Consider the following 17,733-nt stretch of genomic DNA (forward strand, 5'->3'; position numbering starts at 1 on the left):
ACACACACAAGGCAATTCCTCAAAATCAACCAAAAATATAGAAAAAAAACTCTGGTGGGAACGAAGGCCAAGCAGGAAGCAAATGTCAGGTAAAAAAATAGCCCTCGCAACTCACCTGAACAGCTTAAAAGGCACGTGACGGATGACTGAGGGCCACGTGAAAACACTGCCCGCCGCCCTGTGAGGAAACGACAACTTCCCTGATCGACTAAACCACGTAAACCTCCACAATGGCGTCTCTGTTTTGCGTCAACACCCGCGACCTTCCCCCGGTTAGACCCTCTCGCTGCCAGGTGGTGTTCGGTGTTCGGAGGGTGATGGAGGATGGGTTACGGAGTGGGTGATGGGTGGTCGGTTAGTTGGTAATGGACGGTACGTAATATAGCGAGTAATGGAATATAAGTAACAGAATGAGTGATGGGTGGTAAGTCTGAACAGGGTATTATATGTAGGACAGTTAATGGATGTATGGCTGAATGGGTAATGGGTGGTCGCTTCTGGTGGTGGGTGGTGGACGGTGAAGAGTTAATAGGTGGTTTGTCGGTAAAGGACATTATATATGGGGTAGTTAATGAGAGATGTGTGACTGAATCGGTAATCAGTGGTCGCTTCTGTTGGTGGGTGGTGGATGATGAATAGCTGATAGAGCGTTTTGGATGGTGTGAGAGCAGGTGGTGGATGACGCGGCTACTGATGGGTATAGGATACAAGTGTAGAGTGGTAGGCTTTGGTAGTAAATGGAGTGTTGCAAGTGAATATCGTAGCATGGTATAATGGGCTACAGAAAGTACGTGTTGACTTATTCCTGTAACCGAAGAATTAATATACTCGCTGAAAATGGCAGAACAAAGAATATATCACTACAATCATCATCATCACCACAAAGAAGAAGAATAACAGCAGTAGCACCACCACCACCACCACCACCAACAACAACAACAACAACAACACCAACAACAACAACAGCCACACAACCAAAATCACCATTACCAAAATAGTGCCCACCATCATAGCCTTATTTTGCTTCTTAAATTTGTCACTGTCGGGTCCCCAATGCCTAAGCAGCACCACCACCAGCACCGCCACCACTACCACAACGATCCGCTGAGGTCATCAATCATTTCCAACTCCATCAATCGACTTGTGAAACCTAAATGTCAGAGTTCACGCCTTGAAATCCGTCAGTTTTGGGGGCGAGGGTTCCTGAGCCGTGAGGGGAAGCAGCACTGGGAGGAGAGAGAAGGGAGGAACGACATGGGAACCAGCACTGGTGAGGGTGGGAGAAGAGAGACGGGAGTGGAACCAGCATAGGGGGGAAGGAGAGGCGAGTGAGACAGGTGTGCGTGGGTAAGGACATGTGTGTTGGGGGACGTGGGAGGGCAGGTGCGTGGGTGTCCAGGTAAGAGGGATAGGAGTGTTGTGAACAATAATGCATCAAGGTCAGGTGTGTTAGGAGATGTATGTGTGGCCATGGGTTAGGTGTGAGACAGGTGTTGGGGTCATGCACTTAGGTACTGGGTAAGCCTGCAGGGGTGTGGTGAGTGACTATTGAGGCATATGTGAGGTAAAACTGTGCAAATATGAACATATAAAGGTAGAAAAATTATAGGAACCTTTGGGATAAAATGCGCCAGGAAGAGAAACAAATGTGATTAAACAATCAAGTGGAAGGAGCAGCCTGTGAATAAAGGGAGACCGAGGGGGTGGGGAGGAATAAGACAAAGAAATATTGAAATGATAGGTTTGAATGTATTTTGAGTATGATGAGGTGGATAAGTGCTACTTGTTCATTTATAGTTAACGGAAAAATGCAATCGATGTAGTTAAACCTGGAATAAAGATCGAATGATAAATCAGACTAGAATCAACATGAATGCAAAACTTGGTAAATATTGCTGCTTAGAAACGTTTGGTATATATATATATATATATATATATATATATATATATATATATATATATATATATATATATATATATATATATATATATATATATATATATATATATATATATATATATAAGATACGGAAAACCAAATGAGAATATTCTAGCAAAACCCATAAATTAATGAAAGGAATACATAGTTCACATTACTTTAATAAATGGGGAATATAAGTTTAATCCAAGTCTTTAAAAAAAAAAAATTGTGCTGACGTAAAATGGACAAATAAAATCAATTAAATGCAGATCAGCTGAATTCAAGCACTTTAACATCATAAGTGATTCATCAACTCGCGCTGCGCCTTCATTACTTATTGAAATGAGTATACGTGTGTGTGTGTGTGTGTGTGTGTGTGTGTGTGTGTGTGTGTGTGTGTGTGTGTGTGTGTGTGTGTGTGTGTGTGTGTGAGTGTCCGTGTGTGTGTGTGTGTGTGTGTGTGTGTGTGTGTGTGTGTGTGTGTGTGTGTGTGTTCGTTCTCATGTACGTTGTAATGTGTATCTAGTTTAAAAGCGTCTTGTATGCATGCCTTTCAATAACTGCGTACCTTCTCATAAAAGTGAAAGCATTGTATATCATCTTTTTGTCAGTCAGTCGCTTCGTTGTCTTGGTACCTCATCAACTGCGTGTCTTCCTCCTGTTGTCAAGGAAAAAAATACCGTATTTCAGACCAGTGACCAACTTCAAATTCCACGACGCAGATTGTATTCCTGTGCGGAGATGCAATAAACATAATGAACTGTGGAATTCGCGACGGACAGGCCCTTGTTTATACGTACACGAGTCGAAGGTTAACGAAGCCAGTAAGAAGAAAGACAATCAAGGCAGGTAGCAAGGCCGCCCGCCCATACGACACTCAGGTAGAAATAAATGGAGAGATAAATATTTGAACACCATCTTCGCCTTCCCAAATAAACAAACAAAAATATATACTTCCATACAAAAAATATGTATACAAACGTCCCTTCTTATCAATACAAACACTTTCAATAGTCTGGAAATAACAAGGGTCACATAAAGGAGCCTATAAATTAAAATCAGGAACTCGAACACCTGTACCCCTTTGCTTCTTTACCTTCGCTTATACTGCACACTTTCAAGGCCAAGAATGTGACAGATGAGGCCACTTTAAGGGGATAACAAGAAGAGGGTACTAAGGATAAGATATGGAGGATGATCAATTATGGAGAGCGAGAGGTGAGGCCGTGAGTGTTAAGGGAAAATGAATATAAGGGAGTAACGTCAGAAGAGGGTAAGAAAGTGGTGTGGAGGGAAGAGCGCTTAAGGAAAATGAGTGGTGAGGATGTGAGAGATAAGGGAAGAATCAGTGGGTTAGGAAGCGGTATGGGAGGAAGAGCAATGAAGGTCAGAGGTAGACGTAAGGGAGAGCAATGGCACGGAAGGTTAAGAATGAGGGAAGAGCAAGCGCATGACGTGTTAAATGAGGGAAATCAAGAGAACGAAAGATGAAGTGACATGACCAATGGCGCATGCAATAGGGGAAAAGAGAATGGAGAGGGGCAAAAGCGTAATAGGTAATATAAAGAGAAGGGAAAGCAAAGGTAAAGGGATCTGACAGGTGAAGTGAGGGAAAGGGAAAGCATGCGTAAGGAAGGAGAAGTGAGGGAGAACAGGGGCATTAGAGGATGGGAGCAGGAACAACAGGTAAAGAGTTAAGTAGGAGCAAAGACACGACAGGTAGGAATGCAAGGAAGGACATGTGCATAACAGGTAAAGTGAGGAGAGAATAGGAGCAAGGGAGAGTATGAGGAGCTGAGGCGAGGGAGAGACAGGTAAGGTTCAAGTGTCGCTACAGGTAAATTGAGGGAAACCGAGTGAAAGCAAGCATGACAGGTGAAGTGAGGGAAGGACATAATCATTAGCGCAATAGGATAGGCAGGTAAGGTTCAGGTACAGGTGCAGGTGAGGTACAGGTAAGGTTCACGTGTCGAGCTAGGTAAATTGAGGGAAACTAAGTGAAAGGAGGCATGACAGGTGAAGTGAGGAAGGGATGGGAGCAATAGAGAGGCAGGGGAAAGATAGCGACATAAAAGGTTCAAGTGTCGAGTCAGGTGAAACGAGGGATACCAGGTGAGAGCAAGGATGACAGGTGTAACGAAGGAATGATAGGAACAAAAGCGAGATAGGATAGGCAAGGGAGAGATAGCGACAGGTAGGGTTCACGTGCCGAGTCAGGTGTTCCCTCCGCGGCGGCCGTCGGGGCAGGGCTGAGCGTGAGGCAGGTGTAAGGGAGGCGCGGGTGACGTCACAGGGGTGTGCGCCGTACGGAGGTGTGAGCGTGTGGCGGCAGCGTGGCGGCGGCGGCTGGGGTGTCGAGACGCGAGAGGAACGAGTAGGTGTGTGTGAAGGGAGACAGCGGCCGCTTGTCGTGCCTGTCCTCCACCCTCGCCACAGCACACCACGCCGCCTCATCCCCTCCCTATTCCTTCCACGCCTCCTCCTCGTGCCCTCCTTCTCTCCTATTTCTACCATTTAATTAACCGGACAGTCAACACAGAAAAAAAAACCCATTGACATACACCGAAAAAAGAAACATGGAGGGCGATCCAATTTGCACTGAAAACATAACTTGAAACCGAAAAATTAAGTGAATGCTAAAAGTTGTTTGGTGAGTGATGCGATAACCAGGTCGAAGGAGAAATGTCGAGTAGTGTCCTTGTCGTCGAGTAAGTGAAGAAAAGTGTGAGAGTCGCCGCCACAGCCACATGGACCTGAGGACCCGTTGTAAAGGAGACAGCTAACGCGGGAGGTGAGTGCAAACCAGGACGAATGGAGCGAGAGGAGGATGGATGGATGGATGGTTCACGGGATAAATGAGAACGAATGGCAGAGACGAATGGAAGCAGAATGAGAAAATAAATACTTGTTAGAGGGTTAAAAAAAAGTTTATTTCTTGTAATACAGGATACGATAATAGAGGATAATTGACGAACTGAGTGTCCAATAATGAAAGTATACTCATTTTGATCAACTAAGACTGGTTGCTATGGATTTTGGTGACGCGAAAACATACATAAAAAAAAAAAGACAGTGGCTTCTTGTTTTCTCCTTTAAATCCATACATGAGGACGAACAAGGTTTAAGGCAAGCGGGGCGAGGCGGGGCGGAGCGGGCAAGGTGACAATGTGATAGAGCAAGGCGGAGGTGGGGTATAAGGTGACGGGGCGGTTCACGTGGGGGAGGGGCTGGGCGGGGCGGGGGGTGGGGGGCTGGCCATGAAGGAATGTTACTGTGCTGTACTTACAGATCAATAATGTAGACAAGTGTGCTGTGTGTGTGTGTGTGTGTGTGTGTGTGTGTGTGTGTGTGTGTGTGTGTGTGTGTGTGTGTGTGTGTGTGTGTGTGTGTGTGTGTGTGTGTATGCTGTGTTGTGCTGTGTGTGTGTGTGTGTGTGTGTGTGTGTGTGTGTGTGTGTTTCGTAACTGATCGGTGTGGATCAATGTGTGCATGCGTGTGTATGTATGTGTGTGAATGTGTGTGTGTGTGTGTGTGTGTGTGTGTGTGTGTGTGTGTGTGTGTGTGTGTGTGTGTGTGTGTGTGTGTGTGTGTGTGTGTGTGTGTGTGTGTGTGTGTGTGTGTGTGTGTGTGTGTGTGTGTGTGTGTGTGTGTGTGTGTGTGTGTGTGTGTGTGTGTGTGTGTGTGTGTGTGTGTGTGTGTGTGTGTTATTTCTTCAGTGTTGAAGCCGAGGTCGTATTCCACCATTGCAATCATCACCACCACCGACACCACAACCACCAACACCACCAATAACAATAACAACGCCACTTCAACCACCAGGATTTGGTTTTTGTATTGGTGTTGTTGGTGGTGGTGGTGATGGTGGTGTTGTTGTTTGTGGTGATGGTGGTGTTGTTGATGGCGACAATGGCGGTGGGTGGTGCTATGAGGATGGTTGCGATGGTAATTACGAAACACACACACATAAACACACACACACACAAAAAAAAAATCTCGCCAGGACATATTACTCCACTTTGAGAAAATAAAGGATAAAAAGTCTCCATTTTGTCCGAAAAAAAAACATGCCGTACCACAACGCACAAAGATTTTCACACAATCATAAAAAAAAATCTTAAAAACCCAATCGGTTTTTCCTTTTTTTTCTTCAGAAGTGTTGCAAAAAGTGTTGTGTTGAAGGTCTTTGCGTCATGTAGCTACTCAGAAGTGGTGGTGGTGGTGGTGGGAATAGTGGTAGTGGTGGTAATTGATTGTGGTGGGGGTGGAGGTGGTCGAAATGGTGGTGCTAGCGGTAGTAATGGTGGGGGGGTGATGGTGGTAGTCGTGGCGGTGGAGGGGTTGGTGGTGGTGATGATGGTGCGGGTATTGATGGTGATGTTGGCTACGGTGGCGGTGCGGGGGCGGTGGTGATGGTGGCGCTGATAGTAGTAGTAGTAGTAGTAGTAGTAGTAGTAGTAGTAGTAGTAGTAGTAGTAGCAAAGGTAGTAGTAGTAGTAGTAGTAGTAGTAGTAGTAGAAGCAATAGTAGCAGTAGCAGTGGTGGTGGTAGTTGTGGTGGTTGTGGGAGTGGCTGGTGGTGGTGGTAGTGGTGGTGGTGGTGGTAGTGGTGGTGGTGGTAGTGGTGGTGGTGGGGTGAGGGTGAGTGATTCCCAGCAGGACACTAGAACCCCAAGACCAGGGCGTAAGTACCCTTTGGCAGGCGAGGGAAAGAGGAGGCAATAGGAGGGAGAGCGCTGGAAGAGAGGGAGAGAAAGGTAGAGAGACGGAGAGGAAAAGAGCGGGAAAGAGAGGAAAAGAGAGAGAGAGACGAAGAGAGGGGGAGGAAAGGAGAGACACAGAGAGAGGAAGAGGAAAGGAGAGACGGAGAGCGGATAAGAAGAAAACTCGGGCAAAAAAAGAAAGGGGAACGGAGGGATGAATGTAGGAAGAAGAGAGAAAGTGGAGAAGGATAAAGGTAAAAAGGAATAGGGCAAGAGAAGGGAAAGAGGGGTGATAATAAAGACAAGAAAGGGTAGGAGAAAAGAGTGGAAGAGGGAGATAAACGAGTAAGGGCAGTGAGCTATAGAGAAAGAGGGGATGAGGAGAAAGGAGGAAAAAGAGCAAGAGAAGGAAAAGAGTGGCAAACGAGAGAGAAGGGGCGAGGGCCGAAAAATACCGAGAATAAAGGTTAAAAAAAAATGGTAGAAAAGTCAGAAAAGGTTGGAAGAAAGACTGGCAAGGGAACAAGCGAGAGGGGAACAGGACAGGAGAGAGGGAGAGAGGGCAGGAAGGGGAGGTAAGTGAAAAGGAAAGGGCAGGGGAAAGTGAGAGATAAGGAAACAGAAAAGAGCAGAACGAAAAGACAGCAGTGTAATAAAAATCGAGAGGGGTCGATAAGAGAGGGCAGGAGAGGTCGAAACTATCCACTGAAAGAAGCAAACAAGGGAACGGGAGTGAGATAAAGGCAGTAGGCTGAAGAAGGAGGTGGACAAAGGAAAGAGAGATAATGGCGCATGGAAGCAACACTCGATCGGAGATAAAGAAGAATGAGGCGTGGGAAGGGCGAGATGTCTGGAGAAGGCGGCTAGCAGGAAAAAGTCTGCGAGGAATTGAAGGTGAAAGAGTACAAAAAAAAAGGGAAGAAAAGACGAAAAGATATAACAGAGAGAACAGATTGAGAGAAGGTGTGCAATTCAATACGCTGAGTGCCGGGTGTCAGAAAAAACTTACAAAATACAGGTTTCTCATTGAATTATTCACTTTCACTTACGTTTCATGATGAATCTCCTCGGTGACACTCCTAGCCGTCCATTCCCGTCCTTCCCCTCTCATAACATGTCATAAAAAAGTTCTGAGAAATTTGTAACACCGAATCGATGAGAAGGAATATTACTTATGCAACAACAAATAGTACGGATATAAATTTCCACACACCCAAAGCTGATCATCTCTAGCAACAACAAAGATCTATAAATTATGGAACAACAAACAGTACGGGTAAAAAATTTCGCACACCCAAAGCTGATTATCTCAAGCAACAACAAAGACCTATAACGTATGCAACAACAAACAGTACGGATAGAAATTTCAAAACCCAAAAGCTAATTTCTTCAGTAACAAAAAAGTAGTGTAATATCTTCGCTGCGCCTCCTGCATTAGGGAGCTACGCAGCGCCTCCGTCGGCAGGTAAGAAGTGTGCGATTCTTCCTCGGGGAAAAATTAACCTGAGACTGCAGGCCGCGCTTCCCTCAGGACAAGGCACGCGGCGGCCTTGACTCCATTAAGTGCTCTAAACACGCGTAGACCAAAAAAAAAAGGAAAGCACCCGAGCAAACAAGCAAGCAAGCAAAAGAAAACACTATGTGGTATACGCGTGTGTGTGTGTGTGTGTGTGTGTGTGTGGGGGGGGGGTTATGTGTGTGTGCGCGTGTGTGTGTGCGCGTGTGTGTACTCGAACGCGGGTCGACCCCTTCGCATATACACGGAAATCTTCAATAACAACTCAAGTGGTGTTATGGTAAGCTGTCTCAACCGGTTTGCCGGAGAAACTGCGAAGTGGATTTCTTAAGTATGAGCCCAACAGGTATTCCGAGGCTTCAAGAGGAGAAGGGAAGAAGCTATAAGATACGATAATAACACAGCAAATAGGGCTTGAAAGTGAAACCCGCGAAGTTGTGAGGTTATGAAAGGGCTGATGGAGAAGCAGAGGCGTGTTGCTCTTTATTCTTTTAAGGTACGAAATGTGAGACGTTCCGAACTTCCGAGTGTGCTGGCCTCAGATGGTCACAAGAGGAGGAGGAGGAGGAGAGGAGGAGGAGGAGGAAGAGGAAAAGAGGAGGGAAAGACGAGGGTTAGAGGTAGGTGGAAAGGAGGAAGAGGAGAAGGAGGAGAGAAGAAGGAGTAGGTAGGATGAAAGAAGGAAGGAAGAAGGCAAAGAGAAAAAAAGTAGCAAGAATGGAGAAAGAGGAGAAGGAGGAGGAGGAAAAAAAGTATGAAGAAAAGTAGGAGGGAGGGGGGAGGAGGAAAAGAAGTAGGAAGAAAAGTAGGAGACAGGAAGGGAGGAAGAAGAGGAGGAGGAGAAGGTCCCAGGAGAGACACTCGCCACTGTTCTCACGACGGGAGGCACGAAGCAAGACACATCAGCCAGAAGTTTAATGTGTCTCCTTACTTGATTAAAGGCGGTATTACTTTTATCACCTGAAGATATTTCGGTCACCTGCAGGAACCACAAAATTCCTCTCTTATAAGTTATTCTAGTCTTCCATAATTGTTACTTTTGTCTTCTGTTCTTTATCATTTTCTGTAGTCGTTTCTTTCCTTCACGTTCTTCGGTAACATTAATCATTTATATATGTTTTTTATCTGTTATGCTGTTTTCCCATTCTTTTCTTCATCTATTTTCATCCTAAATCTATTCTCATTATCTTGTTCCAAATCTGCCTCGAGCGCCGTATGTGTGTGTGTGTGTGTGTGTGTGTGTGTGTGTGTGTGTGTGTGTGTGTGTGTGTGTGTGTGTATCAGTTCATGTTACGCGTCCGGACATCTCAATAATGACAAAAAAAAAAAAAAAAAAACCCGCGTCAGGAATCGTGTTGCGTCACGTCGTTCTATTTTATTTTTCATTGCATTCCCCCGTGAGACCTGAGGAGACCGACCACACACACACACACACACACATATATATATATATATGAGGATATATAAACCATTAGAATATGAATTAATGGGGAGGGATTTGATGTATCGTGTCTACATGAGGCCGCGATCAGCACAAACAACCCAACAGTAGTCATCTGAGCAACGTGATCGATTATACAAACAAGACTAGTACATCGGGTTATAAGGAGATTAGAGAAGACCAATCAGCCTACGCATGGAACTTCATGTCAACCAATTCTTCATCATTCGCTCTCCCCAACCATATATCTCTAACCTACAATTGAACCTTTCCACCGTATTTGCACTAACTATAAAATAAAGCTGCACCGTCATTTTTTTGTGGACCAGATTGTTTTGATTTCTTTTTTGAATAGCGAATCATCAACCTTATCTTATCCTAATGGAAGATCGTCCTTCAAGTTACTGAAAACATGTAGGAGGGGCTCGACGCTAAGACCCATGTACTAACCTAACCTATCCTAACCTATGTACATACAGTCCTATCACACATGTACGAGTAAAGGGCTTCATTAGAATACTGACTAAAGGTGAAAAAAACTCCTGTAATTCAACTTGCATTTCCGGATAACTTGATTATTTTTTACCTCTCGTGTGATCTGAGAAGAGATGACAACACACCTGAGGAAGATAGAAAGCAGGCTACTCTAGTCACCTGGGGCTAAGACTATATTATCACACCCAGCTCGTTTGTCTATTTCCCTGTGTAGCTATATTCACAAGTGTATCTCTGCGTTTGTACATTTTTACGTTAATAACTCGAGCACTATTCTTTTACCTTCCACGCTGTGCTCTTTTTTTTCATTTTAATCTTCCTTTCCTTGCTTTCATCTCTTTTACTTTTAGCCCAACACTTTTATATATATTTTTTTTTTGCACTGGTCTTTCCCACACACAGCCAGAGATTTCTTGTTGTGTTCCGGTATCAACAAGGAAAAATAAGTGTGTGTGTGTGTGTGTGTGTGTGTGTGTTGTATGTGCGTAATGCTTTGTTCCGCCGTTGCCGATAGAGTATCCGGACAAGAATTCCCATCAACTCGTATTAAACAAAGCACACACAGATTAAACTACGGCTGATCTGCTCCCCGATGTCAACTCTAAAAAGGCCAGCGGAAGAGCGGAAGACTTGCGGTTTATGTTTGCTTTGTCTTATATTAAAAAAAAAAATTTTTTCTTCAGTTTTTCATCCATGTCAATTCCAGTATCGCATTTCCAGAAGGACTCTCGGGTAGTTCTCTTCAGTAGCATTTCGATTATCATTTTCTTCAGTAGCAATTTCATCATAGTTGTCTTCGGGTGCAGTATCACAAACATTTCCTTCAGTTCCAATACGTATCTATCTTGGACACACGACTCCACTTTCACGATGTGTCATATGTATCTTGTGTCTTGTCGTCATATGATCACTTGTGTCGCCATCTTGCGGGAGAAACAAAAAAAAAAAGACAGCATGAAAAATGGATCACGTCTGGCGCCACAGTCCTTCTCTCCTTTCCTCCTTCCTCCACCTTTCTCCTTTTTCCTCCTCCATTATCTTCTTCCACGCTGCTCCCATACGGCCCTCGTCTCGTTTTCTTCTCCGTCTCTTTCCTTTCCCCCTTAATTTTGCCTTTCTTCCTTACATTCCCTTCCATTTATTCGCCTCTTTTCCCGTGTTTTCGCCTCTCCAACTCGAATTTCTTTTTATTGTTTGTCTCTTACTTCACATTATCATTTCCCTTTTCTTTTCATCACTTATATTCTAAATCATCCGTTGCAATCTTTTCTCTTTTTGTCTTTCATTTTTTAACTCCGCTACAAAAACGAACTTCACCTCTAATCACGTATCGGAAAAATTGTGATATAAATAATTGCTCTTCCCCTCCATTCATCTTTCAGTCTTCCACTCTCTCCTTTACAGATCTCTTTCACTAACCCAGCTTCCACCTTTACCCCTACTCCTGCATCCTATAATCACACCCACAACCTCTTCAAAGTACCCAAACAACCTCCTTCGTCCTTCTCATCCACTCTCACCTCCACAAATTCTCTCTCTTGCCTCTTCTCACCTGTTCGTTCTAGTTTACACTGTTCTATCTCTCACCCCCTTTCCTCTTCATCTGTCTCACTCTCAACCTATCAATCATCACTTCAATATCACCCCAATATTCTATTCTTTCCTACCACGGACAGTCCCATCCATCATCACATCCATTTATCTCAACCCTCAGTCACTTCTTTCCGCCTTTCCCCGTCGCCATCCCATCACATCTCCCACCTACAGCTATTCCTTCAAAAGCATCTCGTGATCAAACCACCTAATATAATTTTCCTTTTTCCTTCCTCACAGTCAGTCCCATCCGACCTTCACTAGTCTCCTCAGTCTCCCTGTTTCTCCCTCCCACCAAGCGCGTCTCCATCCTACAACCATTCCTTTGACAACGCTCTATGCATCTAACCACCAAGCATCCCTTTTTATTTTTTTCATTGTCAGTCTTATTCGCCCATTCAAACCATTTTCGAACATTCATTCACTCAATTTATCCCCTTCTCCCTCCCTCCCCCAGTGTCCCTCGTTCACAAGAATCCGCATATCGGCATCCATTATACCCAAACCATTCATACCAATCGTCCTTATCCGCATCGCCCACACACCTGTACCCATCCGGCCCTTACCGACCGTCCCGCTATGGACCATAACTTAGTAGGCCCAATCAAGCGTACCTCCATACATGTTTACGGGATAACCTGCCTCGCGGAATGGAATTGGAAGCCATGTCAAGCGATGGATGCGCCGTTATTGACAGTGTTTCGGTGACGTAGGCAAATACGTCGCTATACATACTGTAGAAGGAAAGTGATGGTAACACGTCATTGGTAGAGATATAAGAGTGCGATAAATAAGTTGCATGTTTTTGGAAAGGTAAATAATTCAATAGTCGTGCAATATGACAGAACACGTAATAAAAAAGCCACATGAAACCTGCATACACTGGCTGGGTGCAACATAGGTTTTCCGGCTTCCGATAAATATGTTTTTTAGTAGAACATGAACAGTGTGGGATAGCTAATATCTAAACTATTTAATAAACAATAATATGAAACAGGTACGATACACACAAATATAATACTTAAGACCATCATGAGCATCTTAAACAACAAAAAGAAAATATTAGAGTACAGATTAGTTGTGGAACAGACAGCATTCCCATGATCATCTTCTTATATTGCTGACGCTCCAGATATGGGAATACATGAATAATCTGAACAATAGAGCAACTACTTGACAATTGTTAAATCAGCACTTGCCTAATATTTTCCTGTACATCAAGTCAGGGGCCAGCACTTTCATTCTGGAAAAAAAAATATGTGAATGATTTAATAAATATACAAAAAATAATTTCATATACACATCATTCACACATATGCATACAAACATAAAATACATACATACATACATACATACATACACATACAAACACAAACACGTATATACATACATACATACATATACATACAATACATACATACGTACGAATATACATAAATACATAACCTGTTAGATGATCAATAGTTAGGCAATATGGAACAAATTAATAGATACTCTGAATCAGGACCATCTACATTACATACATACACATTCCTCCTCTTCCACCTCCACCTCCACCTCCTCCTCCTCCTCCTTCTCCTTCCCTCCTCCTCGCCTCCTCTGCTGCCTAAGCCTAAGAGCGCCATTCGTCTTCACCATAACGGGATAAACAAGAGTAGTGTGTATGGTCAGGCCTCCCCGGGGGCTGACTCCCTGGACGTAGAAATAACCATAATTTTATCAGGCGAAGAGAGAGAGAGAGAGAGAGAGAGAGAGAGAGAGAGAGAGAGAGAGAGAGAGAGAGAGAGAGAGAGAGAGAGAGAGAGAGAGAGAGAGAGAGAGAGAGAGAGAGAATTAATACACTGCCTTGCCTGTTATTCTTGGTTTTATGCAGGTTTCTTATGGTTGTCTTGTTTGCTTTCTTATAACATAATTTCCTTTTTTCCTTTAAGTCCGCGTCGTTTTACCTGCATAGCACTAATTTGCTTTACCTTGCCTGGATGTATTTCGATGTTTAATGGCACTCCATTTCTAAAATAAAAAAAGGCAGACATTACCTAAACAGATGGCAAACTTTTATATGAAGCTCCCATTTTTCCTTTCTCCTTCCCTTCACCAGTGTGGACTATCGTAAAGCGAGTGCATGGTGTTGTTGATACTTGCGTACATAAGGGCAAAAATTCGAATATTCAAGTCGCTTGTGCTCCATGTCTTATTTTATGTCTGTGAGATATGGATACTAAAAAGTGACTTGAAGACCCAAATTGATGCCACTGGTGATGTGTTTTCGCAGAATCATGGAGTACCGCTGGAATGACTTTGTGCTACATCAGTGATTACTCCGTGAGACTAAATCAAAGTCTGCATAGTCTTTGATCGGACGCTCAAGCTTTAAGTGCATGTGGCACGAAACCCAAAAGTCGATCCTACTCAACGGATTGTACCTGTAAGAGACAACCCTGAGCAGAGGTCAAGGTGTCGTCCACAAAGCTCATGGATTGAGCAATTCGATAAGTCCTGCTGAGAGGTTGAAAAAGGCGCTTGAATGGACTTTCTTGGAGGGACCATCGGGAATAGAGTCTTTGAGTGGGCGAGGCTACGCCTCCTCTTGGGCATGGGACCCCGTTGACTGACTACCTGCTCATTAATACCCTCTCCTATGATCACGTCAAAGTTTCTCTGTTACAACATATTATCTGAACTCTAGAAGGTATCGAATGGAATTACTGTTCAATGATATTACTGAAACCCATTTCAAATTATTTTTTCCTCACTTCGTATTGATTTACAATCTCTGTCATTCGCACACATTTTCGTACCAGCTAATATTGGCTGAACTCTCCCCACTGAACACCCAGGCATTAGGTACCGTTGAAAACACTCAAAATCACATTTTCAGGACAGTTCCCTTCCCCTATCAACTGTACCCTTCCCTCTACCCAAAACCCTTGAGCGCTTTCCCCTCACCGCCCTTGTCCACGTCCAGGCTCCAGATGACACTCCAACACCAGATAGCCTACGCGCTACACACCCTTTGCAATCTGGTATAATCTAACTCGACAAGCGGCCCCTAACCCTCGCCTCCCTCCTGAGCCCCAACCAGGGTGGCGGGGCTCGCGCACTGCTCCCTTCACCATCCCTGTCTCCTCCTTCGCCTGCCGCGGCGTTTCATGTCTCTGTACGGCAAGGGCACTAAAAGGAAATTAAACGAAAAAATAACTTGTGAAAAAGGATAAATGGCCGTTGGTTCTAAACCTTGGTCTGGGTACTTTTTATATTTTTATAAGCGCCGATCGTTCACACGCAAGAAAGCATGTAGACACGCATCCTTTGTTTGTGTCCACAGACACACACACACACACACACACACACAAACACACACACACACACACACACACACACACATGCATGCAGAGTCACAGAGTCCCTGCCTAAGCTTACTGAGGTCTTACTCAATCAACAAGGTCATGTACAAGTGTGCTTCTGATACACGAGTATGCAAGACTCTCCCGTAATATTCGCGTTGCATTTGGTGTTTCGAGCCTTTGAGTGCACCTGCTCACGCCACCACTAAGACGCAGAACAGGAAAATTTGACAGAGAGAGAGAGAGAAAATGAATATGTGTGCGTGTGCGTGTGTGTGTGTGTGTGTGTGTGTGTGTGTGTGTGTGTGTGTGTGTGTGTGTGTGTGTGTAAGAGTTTTCAGAGTTTCACCTGACACATTCTGTAACACAAACACACTGGGAGTTCTTAGCTGTCTTAACATAATAGATTAGGAGGCAAGTCATGGGGTGGAGCCGGTCACAAAATCTATTACTGCCACATGACTATTGCCTGTTCATTTAGCAGTGTCAATGATTTTTCTAGAGAAAGTTCTAATGATTCTAAGTTCACCAGACTTCCCCTACCTTCCTCTAATTAACTTCATAAAGTCATTAGTGTCGCTACTTATACCTGGCGCAGTAGCCTCTAAATATTTTCTCACCTGGATGCTGGTATACTTAGTCTAAACAGGAACTAATTTAACTTCGTCCGTACATATTCTAATTTTGAGGCTCGGCGATGTAGATGAAGGGGCCAAACCGTTTTTCGATATGAGGAAAGTTATTAATTGAAAAAGTTCATGCAGAAGGGAGAGAAAATTGATTGGGATTCTTTCGGCGAAGAGCTCTCGGTAATGTTTAAACAGAGAATGAGTTGGCGGAGAGATTACCTGGCAAGAAGGTGTTCGTTTCACCTGCTGGAAAGTTAATATGAAGGCTGATTTCACTGGCGTTCGTTTCGGCATCGGAACGTCATCGGCGACTACCTCTGTGATGTGAATGTTGATTAGGTAACATGGAGGAAGGAGAGAGACAGGTGAAAAGAGAAGAGAGGGAGATAGGATAGTAGACAGACAGAGAGACAGACAGACAGAGAGACAGATAGACAGGCAGACAGACAGACAGACAGACAGAAAGTCAGATAGATAGGAATGCAAAGACAAACGGACAAACAGACAGAAAGACATACACAGGCAAGCAGGAAAAAACATTAATATGCAAGAATCAGCAAAAATTAAAAGTATGTTAGTGTGTGTGTGTGTGTGTGTGTGTGTGTGTGTGTGTGTGTGTGTGTGTGTGTGTGTGTGTGTGTGTGTGTGTGTGTGTGTGTGTGTGTGTGTGTGTGTGTGTGTGTGTGTGTGTGTGTGTGTGTGTGTGTGTGTGTGTGTGTGTGTGTGTGTAAGGGGTAGAGGTGCATCTAATAGCCGTGGGATCAGGCCCTCAAGCCCGACATTAAGCCTCACACTGACAACAACATTTCGGGGAAGCGCCGTGACAACACCAGGTGCGTCAGGGCATCTAATGGCGCCTGCTTTACCCTCCCTTATTTGCATCGTCCAGGAAGCTGCACAACATCGGCACTCAGGGAGCATGGAGTGCACGGCCGGCACAGGTACGAAGCGGCCCGGGGACCCCAGACAGCTAGAAACTTGTTCTCCTGCATTTATTAATCCCGCGGATCGGCCGCCAGAACGGGGAATGCCGCAGGAACATTACAGGCGTGTTACTTTGTCGATGCTTACGTGTTTGTCGCCTCCCGTTGCAGGCAAAGAGACATGTTTGCAGTATTTACAATTATATGGGAAAGAAGAGTTTTTTACAACAAAGGAGGCAGCTCATGGGCACAAAAAAAGGAAACAATAATAAAAAAAAGTCCGCTACTCGCTGCTCATAAAAAAAGAATCATAAGAGGTGGCCGAAAGAGAGGTCAATTTCGGGAGGAGAGGTGTCCTGATACCCTTCTCTTGAAAGAGTTCAAGTCGTAGGCAGGAGGAAATACAGATGAAGGAAGATTGTTCCAGAGTTTACCAACGTGAGGGATGAAAGAGTGAAGATGCTGGTTAACTCTTGCATAAGGGGTTTGGACAGTATAGGGATGAGCATGAGTAGAAAGTCGTGTGCAGCGGGGCCGCGGGAGGGGGGGAGGCATGCAGTTAGCAAGTTCAGAAGAGCAGTCAGCGTGGAAATATCGATAGAAGATAGAAAGAGAGGCAGCATCGCGACGGAATTTAAGAGGTAGAAAACTATCAGTAGGAGGAGAGCTGATGAGACGAAGAGCCTTAGACTCCACTCTGTCCAGAAGAGCTGTGTGAGTGGAGCCCCCCCACACGTGAGATGCATACTCCATACGAGGGCGGACAAGGCCCCTGTATATGGATAGCGACTGCGCGGGGGAGAAGAACTGGCGGAGACGATACAGAACGCCCAACCTCGAGGAAGCTGATTTAGCGAGAGAGGAGATGTGATGTTTCCAGTTGAGATTTTGAGTGAAGGATAGACCGAGGATGTTTAGTGTTGAAGATGGTGATAGCTGAGTGTTGTCGAAGAATAGGGGATAGGTGTTTGGAAGATTGTGTCGAGTTGATAGGTGGAGAAATTGAGTTTTTGAGGCATTGAAGGACACAAGGCTCCTTCTGCCCCAATCGGAAATGATAGCAAGGTCTGAGGTTAAGCGTTCTGCAGCCTCCAGTCTGGAGTCGTGTACTTCCTGTTGAGAGGGTCTTTTATTGAAAGAAGTTGAATAATGCAGAGTGGAGTCGTCGGCGT

The 17,733-nt window shown here is 44.6% G+C and overlaps 1 long non-coding RNA gene across 1 annotated transcript in view; it reads left to right on the forward strand.

Moving 5' to 3' along the window:
• Window positions 1–3,994: 3,994 nt before the first annotated feature.
• The window catches only part of LOC126985558 (uncharacterized), an 84,582-nt gene continuing 70,843 nt past the window's right edge, over window positions 3,995–17,733 (forward strand). The window contains exon 1 of the long non-coding RNA XR_007738815.1: window positions 3,995–4,712. This is a non-coding gene — a long non-coding RNA (uncharacterized LOC126985558). The remainder of the gene's footprint in view (window positions 4,713–17,733) is intronic.

This window comes from Eriocheir sinensis, chromosome 1 (assembly GCF_024679095.1).
Source record: "Eriocheir sinensis breed Jianghai 21 chromosome 1, ASM2467909v1, whole genome shotgun sequence".
NCBI lineage: Eukaryota > Metazoa > Arthropoda > Malacostraca > Decapoda > Varunidae > Eriocheir > Eriocheir sinensis.